Consider the following 14,425-nt stretch of genomic DNA (forward strand, 5'->3'; position numbering starts at 1 on the left):
AGAGAAAAAGAAACTTGTTCAAGGTTACACAGCTAAGAAGAAGCAAGTGACTTCTATTTTATGCCCTCTGCTTAAAGTAGTGACTTGACTGGCCATGTTAAATTGGGTAAATTCTAGATAACTTACCTAAGCCTTCAGCCATTGACTATAAAAAGGGATTGACAAAGATTAAATGCAAAATGTGTGAAGACATAAACTATAAAACATTAGCTAAATGAAAAGTACTTACAGCCACTTATTGATAACATTGAATGTCTATCTTATGTGGCAGGAATCTGACTATAATCTATTTTGCATGTCAAGTTCAACAGCTAGAATTTTATCTTTTAGGTAGTAAAGGATCAAGACTGTTTTGTAACCAGGAGTATTATAAGCCGATCTGTGTTTTAATGTTGTTTTAAGGTACAATAATAGAAAATCATCTCAGGGTTACAAAATTGGAATTTTATCTAAATCTTGATCCTCAACAAGTTTTAGAAGCTCTCTAGTAAAAGCCCTGGAATGATTTCTCTAGAGAACGGGCAGAGTGGCCCTGGAAGCAGCACTATGCTTAGCTCACTGACTTTCTGCAAGAAAGGCAGGGGCTTCATCCCCTAACAGCTGTACCAAGGGGTCTGTCTGAAACATTAACAATAGGAAAGCGCAGATCTGATAGCGCACAAAGACTTGAGGGTGTTCTGATGGCATTTGCAGAGGACTCTCCTCATCCTTCGCTCACTGGGTGGTTGTAAGAATGATATAAACATGTTCTGCCAGCAGTTGAGGACCTATATATGTATAAAGGAAGGTTATCATGATTGTCAGGTCTTAAAGGCCTGGCACCATCAAATCTCAGGCAAATATGCAATTAGTTCTACTAACCAAGAACCCCATTCCCATCCCAGTGAACCAGGCTGAATAACAAAAGACAAAAGAACCAAACAATCCAAGACATCACCCAGACCTGGCAGTGGGCCCCTCCTTGCTCCAGAGCAAAATCAGAGACTTGGCCCTTGAGTCACCCTCTCTACTCTTCAGTCCAGAAATATCTGAGGAGGGAGAAGGTGACCAATACCATCTCTCCACACCCTAGTCTTCATATGGATTTTCCCATCATGCTTGCCATTTGTTTAGCATTTCGCTATAGACTTGCCCACCACTCCCTGCTTTATATGCATCAAAGTCCTTTCTCATCTTTCCCAAGCAGGAGAGAGTACGTCAGGTTAATTGTAACCCTCACATGCTGGGAGGTTGTACAAATCTCCATTTTAGAAATGAGTAACAGAAGTTCAGAGTAGTTAAATAAGTTCCCAGTTTCTCCCATCTAATAATTTGTTGAGCTGGGATTCAAACCCAAGTCTGTTAGCTGCAAAGTCCTAAAGAATCCCATCAACTACACACCCAGTTCTCACAATCAATGAAGAAAAGTAGGTAAGATGGACTCTGCAATCTGCCTATACAAAACCTGTCTGGTGCACAATGTGACCGTGGCACTATGTGGTAACACATAGCTGACCACAGACATGAAGGTCAAGAGTGCTCACATTTAGGACCCAGCCAGGCCCGGCCCATCCTGCTCCACCTCTGCCACACACAGGCACATCCCTCTGTAAAAGGAGACCATGGTCCTGGAAAGGGGTCAGTCGAGCCCTTTCAGAACACCAGCACTGGGCTGACATCTGGATGCCTGAGTTCCTGGGCCTGGCAGCCGTTGTGCCAACCACAACCCTCAGTAAAAGGAGAGGGTAATTAGAAAGCAGTGCCCCACAGACCAAATTTAAGTCATGTTTCCAAAATAGTCTCCAAAATGAAAGATCAGCCTGCGCTTGCAATGACAGCACTTGAGACCAACTCCTCCACACAACACCCACTTTCTCTGGGCATTTAAGGGGACCATAAAGGGAATTCAGCAGAGGCACCACGGATATGCACAGTTGTTTCTATCCAGCACAAATGTTTACCAATCTTCCATTCTATGCTTCATGGGAGATAAGAAGTGGTACCATAGTGGTCATGCTTCTGAGAAGCTTACAACTCGGTGACAACACAGCTAAGCAGCAAAGAGAGGAGGGCTCAGGTACAGAGCAGATACTCTAAATGAAGTGGAGTTTATCTAAGAATTGCAAGGCTAGTTCAACATTTGAAAATCAATCAATGTAATTTACCACATTAACAGACTAAAGCCGGATTGGGCAAACTATGGCCAAATCCAGCCTATTGTCCATTTTGTATATAATGTTTTATTGAAACACAGCTGTGCCCATTCATTTACATATTCTCTATGGCTGTTTTCATGCTACCATGGCAGAGCTGAATATTTTTAAATATTTACTCTTTTCGGATAAAATTTGCCCACCCTTGCTCTAAACTATTGGGAGAAAGCCTTTTCAGCCACAAACTGCCTCAACTCCAACTTCCTCTCCTCTCTGTTCTACACACCAGGTTGGGAGGTAGACTATAAGGGTGCCAGATTATAAGGACTGGAAGACCAGGCAACTGCCTTCCAAGGAGAAAAGCAGTCCAAGGTATGACTTCTGCTCTTCCCTCCCACTGGCACCCCTTTGCTAATAGAAGCCTCAGGGCTCTCTGGAAGAATCTGGCACAAGCTTCAATAAATGCTTGGAAGTAGAAACACTGGTCCTATATCCCCATGTTCCACTTCCCAACTCAACTGTCCCAGAAAAAGAGAGCCGTGGAGGTCTCAAATCAATGATCTAATCAATGATCTAAGCAAACTAGGCAAAAGAAGGGCGACTAAACCAAGCAAGCATAAGAAAAATAATAAAGAAAAAAGAAGAAACCAGTAAAATTGAAAACAGAAACATAACAGAGAAAAATCAATGAAACTAAAAGCTGGTCCTTTGAAAAGATCAATAAAATTGTAAACTTCTAGCCAGAATGACGGAGAGCAAAAAAGATACAAACTATAAATAATAAGAATAAAAGAGGCAACATCACTACAATCTCTAAAGATATTAAAAGGATAAGTAAATATGACAAACAACATTTGCCCATTAATCCCACATGTCAGATGAAATAGACAAATACCAAAAAAACACAAACTATCAAAAATCACTCAAGAAGAAAGATAACCTGAATAGCCCTATATTTGTTAAAGGATTTAACCCCGCCCCACACACAAAAAAACTCTAAATGGCTTCACTGGAAAATTTTACCTAAAATTTAAGGAATGAATAATGATCTTATACAAATGCAAAGGAAAACAAACATTTCTCAACTCATTTTATGAGGCTACCAATACTCTTAACACCAAAATGAGACAGACATTACAAGAAAAGAGACCAATATCCTTCATAAGCATAAAAAACAAAAAACTTCGACAAAATGATAGCAAATCGAATCCAGCAATATATAAAAAGATTAACAATATATCATGACCAATTAGAGTTTATTCCTGGAATGTATGGCTAGTTAAACATTTGAAAATCAATTAATGTAACTCAGCATAGCAACAGACTAAAGCAGGGGTCAGCAAACTATGCAGTCTGTTTTTGTAGTTAATAGTTAATGGAACACAGAGACATCTATTCATCTATGTGTTGTCTATGGTTGCTTTCATGCTGCAGCGGTAGAGCTGAGTCATTGAGTATAGACCTTATGAGAGTTGAGTGGAGAGTTGAAGAGACTTATAGCCCACAAAGCCTATAATATTTACTATCTGGCTGCTATGGTCTGAATGTTTGCGCCCTCCCAAAATTCACATTGAAATCCTATCATGCAAAGAAATGGAATTAGGAGATGGAACTTTTGGGAAGTGCTTAAGTCATGAGGGTAGAGCCCTCATGAATGAGATTAGTGCCTTATAAATAAAAGAGACTCCGGAGAGATCCCTAACCACCTCCTGCTACATGAAGACAGAGTGAGAAGGTGCTGGCTATGAACCAGGAAGAGGGCTCTCACCCAAATGCGAGCATGTCAGCACCTTGATCTTGGACTTCCCAGCCTATAGGACTGGAGCGATAAGTTCTGTTGTTTGTAAGCTACCCAGCTTATGGTATTTTGTTATAGAGCTTGAACAGACTGATACTTGATCTTTAAAAAAAAGTTTGCCAACTCACAGACAAAAGAAAAAAATATGATCATATTAACAGATCCAAAACCCACTCGAAAAAAATCATTATCCATTCATGATAAAAAAAAAAAGAAAAAAATCTTAGCAAACCAGAAGTAGAAGGGAACTTCCTCAACCTGATAAGGGAAATCTATAAAAACCTAATAGCCAATAATATCAATTATAATGGTATCTGACTGAATACTTCCCCCTCAAGATTGGAAATAAGGCAATGGTGTCCATTTTCACCACTCCTATTTATCATCATACTGGACATCCTCACTAGCACAATAAGGCAAGAAAAATAAAAATCAAGCAGATAACATGATTATAGATGTAGAAAGTCCCACAGAAGCTACAAAAAGCTACTAGAATTAATAAATAAGTTTAAAAATGTCATCAGATATAAGATTAATATATAAAAATTAATTTTTAAAAAAGAAAACCTCAGGGAAATAATTAAGCGATAGATGAGGGCTGAAAATTAGCTTTAAATCCCAGACTCCTAATTGTTTAAAATTATATATTTTTATTTGTTGGTTAAGTACCAATAATTATATACTAATTATATTAATTTTCTAATTCTGTAGGTACCTAGTTTGCTTTACTTTATTCTCTGATTTTATTTTTTTTAAATCACTTAATATAACAAATCAATTATATTTATAAATACTAGCAATGAACGATGGAAAATAGAATTTTACTAAAAGTACCATTTACAATTGCACCAAAAATATTAAGTACATACCTATAAATCTAGCAAAATATGTTAAATATTTACATGCTAAAACTACAAAACATTGATGAAGAAACCAAAGATCTAAGTAAATGGAGAGATATAGCTTATTTATGTATTAGAAGTCCCAATATTGTTAAGATGTCAATTCTCCCCAAACTAATCTATAGATTCAATACAATACCAAACTTCCAGTAAGATTTTACGTAGAAAACAATAAGATGTATCTAAAATATATATGAAAGGCAAAGACCTAGAATAGCCAAAACAATTTTGAAAAGGAAGAACTAAGAACTCATAATACATGATTTTGAAACTTACAATAAAGCCATAATAATCAAAATAGTGTGGAATCACTGAAAGGATAAACATATAAGCCAATGGAACAGAATAGTCAGAAATATACCCACAAATATATGCTCAATAGATTTTTAACAATGATACAAAAATAATTCAATAGAGAAAGAATAGTCTTTTCACTGGTGCTAGAATTGGACTTCTATATGCAAAAAAGAACTTCTATCTATACCTTGCGGCATGTACGAAAAAATAACCCAAAATAAATCAGACCTAAAAATACCTAAAACTATAAAACATCATTAAGAAAGTATCATAAAAAATCTTAATGACCTCATAATAGGTAAACATTTCCTAGATTCAACACTAAAAGAATACGTTTTTAAAAACTGATAAACTGGACTTCATTAAAATTAAAACCTTCTGCTCTGTGATAATAGACATTTTAAGAGAAATAGTGAGAAAATGTTTGCCAAACATGTACTTGATAAAGGATTCATGTCTAGAATATAAAAAGAATTGTATCTCAAATCTTAATTATAAGGGAAGAGTTGAATAAAACTAAGGCAAAAGACTTAAAAGATACTTCACCAAAGACAACATACGAATTACAAATAAGCCAATTCACAAAGATGCTCAACATCATTAGTCATTATTGGAATGCAAATTTAAACCTATAAATGATAGATAAAACTCTACCTATTAGATAAAACTATACTTATTACAATATCTAAAATTTAGAAATCTGATACATAATTAGTGCTGACAAGGATGTGAAAACTATAACCCTCATACATCGCTGGTGGGAATGCATAATGGTAGAAGTCACTTTGAAAAATAGTTTGGCATTTTACACTTATAATACCACCCGGCAATCTCACTATTCCAGGTACTAACTCAAGTACCTGTACATTAATATTTATAGTGAATTAATCATTATCACCCTATCTGGAAACAACCCAAACATCCTTCGGTTGGTCAATAAACACACTGTAATACATCCACACAATGAAATAATATTCAGCAACAAAAGGGAACGACCTGCTGATGCGTCCAACAACATGGACGAATCTCAAGCACACTGTGCTGAGGAGAGAAGGTGAACTAAAAAGGCTACCTACTATATGATTCTATTTATGTGGCATTCTTAGAAAGGCAAAATCACAGCAACAGAAAATAGATCAGTGGTTTCAGGGTCTTCGGTTGGTGGAAGAGTTGACTACGATGGTGCATGAGGCAATTTGGTGATGGGGGTGGTGATAGAGTTGTTCTGTATCTTGACTGTGATGGTGCTTATATGACTATATTTTTGCCAAAACTCAGAATTGTACACTAAAATGAGTGAATTTTTATGTGTAAATTATACCTCAATTTTTTGAATGAGAAAGAAAAAATGTCTTAAAAAACTATTCCATTATGATACAGCATTTAATAGAAAACTTGTATACCTAAAACAGTGCCTACCACTTGACGAGCATCGGAATCGAAAGTCAGAAGAAACTGCCAAATTTATCAGAATAAAGCAGAGACTCTTCAAAACTAGGAAAAATTGGTGTGACTGATTTATGTGCAACAGATCATGATTGAGTACTGAACAATAATTTTTTCAAAGCCTCCAGTTAACTTTCAGAAGATATTTAAATTTTAGCAACATTATTTACTTATAGAAAAACAAACAGAACTCTCTAAGTTTAACCTAAAGGAAATGAAGATAAAACTCTGGTATACTTAGAATTCCTCTGAATTATTCTGACAACCCTAAAGGTGCTAAACTTGTCAAAATCATGGGCACATACAAAATTGGCCAAGGAAAGCAAAGATAATTAATAGTTTGATCTCACATATAACCATAAATGAAAAAAAATCAACCAATGAAATATCAGAAAATCAAAGCCGACAAGGTATATTTTTTAACTGTATATATGACCCAGTATTTATCCCAGAAACTTAAGGATGAATTCAAGGAATTCGAAAATCATGAACACAGATTATGAAAAACAGCATTTCATCTTGAAATCATGTGTAATTCTGATAGACAAACACAGTTCAGAAGGATTTTAATATTTTGATTCTGATAATAATGAAGTGGTATATAATTTTAAAAATAAAAGCATATTATAATTAAGAAATTTTTCTAAAATTATGTATATTAAAGGAAGTGGTCTTTTTCCTGAGAAACTATAAAGTGATATGACTCTTACAGCCTATGGTAACTTGGAATCAAGAAAATACAGGAATGTCACCTCCTGTTACCATACAATTATTACCTTTTTCTTCTCTTCTACTAGCCTGAGTTGGTTTCTATTAATTTTGAATAATCCTTCCTAATACACAAATCAAAGAAATAATTAGTAAAAAAGCAACCAAGATTGATTCTCAAATCTGGCTGGCATTGGAAACACCTGCAGGAGGAGCTTTGTGAAAAACAGAAATTCCCTGAGCCCACCTAGGTGCTGGAATGGGGAGGCATGAATTATTTTGCAAACAAGGTTCCCAAAGGGACTTTATTATGAGCTGGGTTTTGGATTTTGGAATCATGCTATTAGGAAATGGAGGCATTAGGTATGTCCTCACCTTGAAGTTTTTTCAACATAGTTGTAGATATAAAAATTTTAGCATGAAAAATACTAAACAAAGATATAAACATTCATAATAATATATGACTCATCACTATCAAAAAGATTTTACAGAGACTGCCTCAGACATTCAAATGAGAAAGAGAACTTGAAGCTGAGGTCAGAGGCAGCCCCTGTTTTGGGGTAGTGTCTGAAAGGTATTAGAAACAACTTATCCCCCGAAGAAATATTTAAGGATTAAAGGACTTGTCAGTCAAAGAGCCAAGCGAAGAATATTCCAGGTAAGGATAAACTCAGAGTCAAAGACAGAGAGACAGAGAAGTGTAAACTGGGTTCAGGGACAATAAATTAACAAGCCTTATTGGTTTGAAGGTCAGAATATGGAGGCCATTGAACTTCATGTTGACTGTCCAATGAGAAGCAGGGAGCCACTGAAGGTTTCTGAAGGTGGAGTGACACCATTAGACTATGCTTTAAGGTTAAAGCAAACAAGTGTAAAAATATATTTGTGCCACAGAGAGGCCATAGTTATTAGTCCACATGTGAACCAGCGAAGGTCTGGTCAAGAGCAGTAGCAATATGGAAAGTAAAGCCAAGTCTTTCTTTGTCTGGGATAACCAGAACACCCACAGGAGGAGCGGCTGAGCAGCTATGGTCATCTACCACCAGCTGGTGCCCTAAGTGGCTGCCCAATCACTACAAAAGCCTGAGAACTCCCTAAAATATCACTGGTTGAAGCACAAAGGGGTAAAATCAACAGCCATTGCGTTAATTGTATTATGCCCACAGTGAGGCCCTACCATGAAGACAGCTTTTGGTAATAAGAAGCAAGTTGCAGGGTAGGGCTGTGCTTCCCCAGGCACACTCTGAAACAACCTGTTGCCTCCTCATTAATATACTCATTTCCAGAAGGTCAGCAACCAAGTGACTATGAAAATGATTACTCTTCATACTAATACAAAAATACCAAATGGAACTTGGCTAATAGGGAAGGGTAGGAATGGGTCCATTTTAGACATCTCTTATGAACAGGCTTGGTGCTTAGCAGGAAAAATGCATAAAGTTCAGGAGAAAAAAAATAGAATGGTTATACCTAAGCATAAAGAAGACAATGAGAGAAGTGAGACAGATGAGTGGAAAGCACCTTCTTATGGAGCAGTAGAGGGGCAATCCCTTAGAATGTTCATTGAGCACTTCCATTCACCCCATTAGCCAGTCCTTCAACCGGATGCCCAAGAACCTGTGGTGTGTAAGGCACTGAGTTAAGTGTAAGGACACAAAGATGAACCATGGCCTTTGTCCTCAGGAGCTCATGGCCAAGTAGGACACCATGCCTTACAACTAAATCACAAGTAAAGGTAACCGAACACTTGTTCATCTGCCCACAGCCTCCTCAGGTAAGCGGAAAAGGGGCTCCTCTCTCCATTTACAGATGCACACAGAGAAACCTGGACATTGCTGGAACTGACCCCAAACTGTGGGCTCTTCCTAGTTTTTCACACAACCTCAGAGGACACTCCATCTAGTCTAGCCCTAGAAAAGGAGAAGAGCACTCATGCCAGGGTCAGTGGAGATGGCCAGAAGCTCGAACTGTTCATACAGGTGAAAATTCCTGTGAAGGATGGTACATTCCAGATTCAAGGCAGACCCAGAATATAGTGTCAGCCACAGGTATTGAGGTGGGGGCGAGGACTTTAGGGTGGGTGGAATTTGTATGGGTAGATACAAGGTACCTGGAGGCAGACAGACAGCAGTGATCACAGAAGTCAGGTCAGATAAAGGAACATTCATCCCTGATCCCCAGGGACCCTCAGACTAAAGAGAACAAACTTCAAGGACTCTGGAGAACCAGGTAGAGCACATAATGGAACCAATTCTTCTGGCCTATGTCAGGCCTTCCCACCCCATCACCATCCTCCATCAGGGTGGGATAATATGAACTCTGGCTGTTTCCAGCTCTGCCCCTTAATCATTTGGCCCCTTAGACCAGGTTTCCACTTCAGTATAATGCAGGTGTCATGTGGACTGGTCTCCTGCAGCCCTAACACTTGCCATTCCAGAACTGGGAAATGAGCTACAATACATGAAGCATGAGGAAAGCACACAAAGCTCTGGGAACTCAAAAGTCTTCCAAGGGACTGCGCTTTCACCCGCACTCTAGATTTGCTTCTCATTATTTTTGATCTAGTATAAAATTAAAACAAAATTGTTCCAGGAATATCCTAGGCAGCAGAGGGAAAACAAGCCCAGAATGAAAACCACCCCAGGACAAGCAGGCTTACATGGTTGAGAGCTCACCGCAGGGTCAAAGGTGTTTCACCTGGTTCCAAAAAAGGAGGAGCTGAGAGTTCTGAACACTGGAGCTAAGTGTTCCTGCCTTCCTCTCTCTTGCCCTGTTCATGCCCACCCTTCATTCTCATCTTTGAGGCCTTTTCTGACCACTCTAGCCCCTGAATTTCTTGCCACCCATAAATTCCCTAATTGAATCTGTACCACAGAACTTGTCCTTGTTTTCTAATTACTTCATGCATGTTAGCTGTTTTCCCATATAGACCCGAAGTCTCTTGAATATACTCTTTGTTTCATAATTTTCCACAGGGTTAGATGGAGAGTAGGTCCATAATTAATGTTTGTTGGCTGACGTATAGGTCATTCCATAGGCAGAGAGGACACTACTTAGTACGCAAGTTAATAGCTATTCTTTCTTTTGTGTCTATTTATGTTCATATTCATTTAATTTTTATAACCACCCTCATTGTCAGATGAGGAAACTGAAGTCACTCACGTGCCCACAAAAATCTAGCCAGTCAGTGACCAGGATGGCTCTGAACCCAAGTTTAACACCAAAGATCACATTCTACCTTTGTACTGCTTCCTCCTGCTATAAATCTGAAGGAAAGCAACTCTCCACGAGAAACCTCAACCTCCAAAAATAAAAAAGATAAACAGCATTCAAAACTATGAAAGCTCAAACTCATAGGTGTTTGGTTCCCAAAAGATTGAGAAGTAACTCATAAGGTCCTGCATTAACAAATTAGCATCAGACGGGCGGAGGGCAGAGGCTGAGGGCGGAGGGGGGCCGGTGGGGGGGGGGTAGTCAAGCATAGATCTGAAAGAAAGGAAATCTCTCTCTTCATTCAGCTTCTTTGTCTCCGGAGGGCTCTGCACTCAGAAACCGAGAATAGGAGAGAAGAGAAAGGTGGGACAGAAGTACCAAATGGGGGGGGGATGAGGACAATGGGAAATTTGAGAAGCCGGATCTACACAAAAATTTCCCCAGCTCCCAAATGGAGTGCCCATTGTGAGCATTCACCCTCAGACACCAAGGGACAGTGAAGAGAAGGACAATAAAAAGAAGGTGGTGTGAGCATCTGGAAATCCATGCCACCAGCTGTAAACAGGGAGCAATTCTTACTGGCCCTCTTCCTGGCCCAGCCCCACTGGGCCTTGCTGTCACTGTCCATTTAACAAGAGCTGCAACTCTGGTACATCAGGTGCATACAGCAAGGCAGTTGGCCTATAGAGACAAACACATAGGTCTACTACCCACCTTGAGATTGTAAGGAAAATTGCATTTGCTCAACTCGGCTTAAAACAAACAGAAAAGAATGACGCCAAAACTCAAGAGACAGAGAATTCATCTGCAGAAAAGAACAGGTGGTGGAGGTGAGTGACTCACATAGCAGACCCCAGACCAGCACATTCACCTTTCTGTGATTGTGGGGCAGGAGGGTAGAGGAATGACGGGACAGGGCAGAGTCACATAGCACTGAGTCTATCCCAGTGACATCTGTGATGTCCTCACTCTGGATTACTGGCTGATGGTTCCTTGATTCTGAGCCCACCTGCCACCCAAGTGTCCACCTGTATGTTTCCCATGCAAATGGTCTTACCTTGGGTCCTCCGGGTGCACCTTCTGTTGGTCAGAGGAAATGACTCAATAGTCTAGTTGGGAGAGGACAATGACTTCTGTTGGGAAAGGTTACTTTCTAAGGGTTGTTCTATAATGTCACTATATTTACAGAAAGGACAGGACAGGAAGCTTACAAGAATGAACAATTTTCCCACCTGTGTGTGTTGGTTTGAATTGGGGGAAGGGCAGTTAGGCTTTCAAGTGGCCTTGTTGTGTATATGCAGAATACTGAGAAATGTTGTTCTCGTAAAGATATTAAATAAGACTCCACATGTTCATAGAGTCTCTGAACACTTATCCACAGGCCAGGCTGCATTCTCAAACTGCCACCTCCTGACCTACTTTAAAGACGAAGAGCCAGTAAATCAACTAGTTCTGTTTCACAGACTCTAGACTCATATTTTGGGGGGAAAAGCAAGGTGTCATTCTTGTAGGCACTGACTCCAGAGCATTCACAATCCATTCGTCTGAGACTGGCGAAGACCTCCCTAGCCAGATCGAGACTCCTCCCTCACTTTTGGCACTGCATGGGCCTCTCTTCCCTCAGCACCATCTGGGGCCAGGCTCCTTTTCTGAGGAGCTTCCCAGCAGAATACCCTGCAACTGCTAGCCAGGGGCTCCTGCATTGTAGTGACTGCACCTGTCTAAGCTTCAGGCAGCAAGTGGGTTCACCTGACCTTACCAATAAGACCAAAACTTCCCAAGGGCCTAGTCTGCTCTGTATATGTCCCCCAAGATCTGGCCCCTGAGGAAAGTCTCCTGATAGAGGGTTGGCAAACCTCATACCAAAATATATATATATATTTTTTATATGTGTATATATATATACACATATATATATACACATACATACATACATACACACACACTACTCCAAGGTCCCAGCTACCTTTCTTCTCAGCTAGCCAGTTACTACACAAAAGAAACCAAATGCACAAATCCTTCACCACTGTGTAGTGGTTCTCCAAGATAGTGTTGAGGACCAGCATCCTTTTGTATCATCAGTGAATTGAGGGCAGACATACACATCCTGATGAAAAGGCTTTGTGCAAGTCCCCAGAGTATCCATTACCCAATCCAGCATCCAGTGTCCAGCCACACCCCACCCAAGGTCAACTTCACTCTGGGCACGGGAAAGAACATTCCACAATGGTCTAGGAAACTGTGATGCCAGTAGCATCACCCTCCACAGTCCCTGAAGTGTGCAGGGCAGGGAAAGAGATTAAAACAGGATCACAGAAGACAGAAGGGAAAATCAAGAATTTAAGAGAAAAGAAGGGAGATAAAGGGGAAGAGAGAAAGAAAGTGAGAAAAACAAAAATGATTTTACTAGAACCTGAAATGCCTTTTAGGAACCCAATAAGGTTGCCATAAGCACCTACATTTCCCTCCAGAGACTTGAATTGTGACTATTGGATGCTTTGAAGTGTGATGAGTTCCCCAAATGGTCCTCTGAAGCCTCCCCATTTGGAAATAATTTTGTGCATTTTGATTAAAAGGATTGCATTAAGTCAGAGAAGAACCTACAGCCCCACTAGGAACGGGGAGGAAGCTCCAGGCCAGGCTCCCAAAGACTGAGGAGGTGGGAACATTGCACACACTCTGATCTTGCTCAGAAGTATGGTGAAAACCAGTGGCCTGAAGTCTGACATTAAGCCCACCGTCCAGGTGTAGTCTCACCTTGATCCAGCTCTCTAGAGGGGATAGACTGTTACTTTTATCCCCTCTAGGCCCCAAAGGAGTTGGGCCTTTCTCCTTCAGGTTATGATATAGAGGGTGTGTTCCCCTCTCCAACCAGAACAATCCTAGAAAACCTCTCCCCAGCAGCCCATCTTGGTATCTACAATGCCACTCCTTAATTCAATCCTTTTAACTCTTGAAAGATTGATAGTAGCACAAGTTCCAGGGAGGAATTCTACCTCAACCACTGACAGCAACACCTGGAACTTAGTTTATCCAAAACTTTCCAACGGTAATGATCTGCAAGCAAGGGTCCTTCAACCATGGAACCCCAGTTGAAGAGAAGGAGGCAGAGCAGGCGAGGGGTTTGAGGAGCAGGGAGTGAGAGCAACTCCCGACGCTCCCAGCTCCGCCTGAGACCACGCCAGCGCCTTCACCGCCCTACCTTCCCGGTCTCACGTTTGGGCTGAGAGGGCCTTCACGTGGCGCCCCCGCCCCCACGGCAGCCGTCACCGAGTCCTCCTGCCAGGGGTTGGGGAACTGGGAGAAAAGCCCACCTCTTTTACTTAAGGGCTAGCGGCAATTCGCACTCCTCAAATCAAAGGTACGTCCTTCGATGGCTCAAATAGAGACAACCGCATCACAGTCCCCCGGCACCTCACCTCCCAAAAGGAAACCCCGGCTGCCTGGAGTCGTGGGGTCGTCCCCTTACGCGCCCCCTGCCCCAACTCTTCGCCACGCGTAGGATGCCCTCTCCAAGAGAGGAGTCAGGGGCAGGCTTCCAAGGGAGGGTCCCGACCCCCGATCCTCGAGTTCCCACCCTCGGAGGGCCGGCGCCGGGACAAAAGCGTGGGGGCGGGCTCACTCACCCGCGCGGCGAAGGCGGCGGGGGAGCTGAGGCACCGCGCTAGGCGGGAGAGCCCCAGCCGCGAGCGCGCAGCGCAGGCTCAGCACTTGCTTCGCCGCCGGCTGCCGACCCGGCGGTGCGGGGAACCGGTGAGGCGCGTCCGGGACCGAACGGAGCCGAGTGGGGGTGAGCGGCCCGGCGAGAGAGTGAGCAAGTGTGGGTCCGGATCGAACGCGCGTAAAGGCAAGCGACTGAGAGCGCGGCGCTCCACGTCCGGACTCAAACTGCGGACGCCGGCTCACACGCGCTGATTTGCATGTCATTT

At 41.4% G+C, this 14,425-nt stretch overlaps 1 long non-coding RNA gene across 1 annotated transcript in view; it reads right to left on the minus strand.

Annotated features, from left to right (window-relative positions):
• Positions 1 to 14,425, minus strand: part of LOC120586717 (uncharacterized) — a 61,320-nt gene extending 46,895 nt beyond the window's left edge. The window contains exon 1 of the long non-coding RNA XR_005648783.1: positions 14,123 to 14,425. This is a non-coding gene — a long non-coding RNA (uncharacterized LOC120586717). The remainder of the gene's footprint in view (positions 1 to 14,122) is intronic.

This window comes from Pteropus medius, unplaced genomic scaffold (genome assembly GCF_902729225.1).
Source record: "Pteropus medius unplaced genomic scaffold, Ma_sr-lr_union100, whole genome shotgun sequence".
NCBI classification, from domain to species: Eukaryota; Metazoa; Chordata; class Mammalia; order Chiroptera; family Pteropodidae; genus Pteropus; species Pteropus medius.